The following is a 1,371-nucleotide window of genomic DNA, read 5'->3' as shown; positions in this document are numbered from 1 at the left end:
AAAAAAGATAACCCACAGTTTTTCTCTGACTTCCAACTAGACCAAGAAGGAAAGATTTTGAGCATTTTTTGGTCCCATGCTAGCCAGCAAGCAGATTACATTGACTTTGGAGATGCAGTTACCTTTGATACAACTCATAAGACAAATCTATATGACAAACCCCTGGGAATGTTTGTTGGTTGTAACCACCATCTGCAGTGCACCGTATTTGGTTTCACATTGTTGGGTGACGAAACTGTAGACACATTCGAGTGGGTTTTCAATGCATTCAAAACATGCATGGGAGCTGAAGGACCACGAGTAATGCTTACAGGTATGATTAATAAGCTTAACAATTATTACGTTCTACTATGATTGTATTGAATGTAATTATAGTTGGTAATGTGTTGCATAATGTTGTGAAAATATATGATTTCAGATCAAGATCCAGCAATGCCAGTTGCACTAGGCAGGGTATTTCCAAACACAATCCACCGTTTGTGTTTGTGGCATGTTCAGAACAGGTATATGCCGTATTTAAACGAGTTGTACGCTAGATTTGAGGAAGAGGATTTCAAAACAAGGTTCCAATCTATAATACATCATCCTTTAACTGTAACTGAGTTTGAGACTGCCTGGGCAATGCTGATTGATGATTTCCATCTACATGATAACATCAGTCTTTCCAGAATGTATGAAATTCGTAAAGATTGGATACCAGCTTTTTTTAAACATGATTATTGTGGGTTGATGGTCTCTACACAGCGTAGCGAGAGCATGAACAAACTCGTCAAAAGTGCTCATGTCGATGCAAACACGCCACTACATCAATTCGCCAAGCAAATGTTGAAGCTTCTACACAGTAGGAAGATGAAAGAGGCAAAAGAGGCACTAGGATGCATGGTGAGTACATAGAATATTATTATATCATAATATTTAACGTACCGTATTATAACGTATAATTTTGTCTACTGTAGGGCCAAAAGGAAACAAATACATTGTATATGTTTGAGATATGTGTAGCGAGGACATACACAAGGGCTGTAATGAATAAGTTTCACGAGTCTTTGAAATATGCTACTGCATACAAGATATCACATGATCCAGATGGTGGTGTGAATGAATGGGTGGTTCAGCATACTTCAAGGTCAAATAAGATTGTGTGGGGGCAACACCAATTCAAAGTAATGGCTGATGTAGATGCTGGAAAGTATGAATGTGAATGCAAGCATTGGGAGCATACAGGTATGTCATATTGCATAATTGTTGAATAAAAATGTTTAATCATAATGAGTGAACATAAACGAAGACATTTTTTACATGCTTTGTTGTAGGTCTGCTTTGTGTGCATCTTTTACGAACATTTATGCATCTTCAAATTGATCGAATACC

This window comes from Zea mays, chromosome 4 (genome assembly GCF_902167145.1).
Source record: "Zea mays cultivar B73 chromosome 4, Zm-B73-REFERENCE-NAM-5.0, whole genome shotgun sequence".
NCBI lineage: Eukaryota > Viridiplantae > Streptophyta > Magnoliopsida > Poales > Poaceae > Zea > Zea mays.
This window is presented reverse-complemented; position numbering follows the sequence as displayed.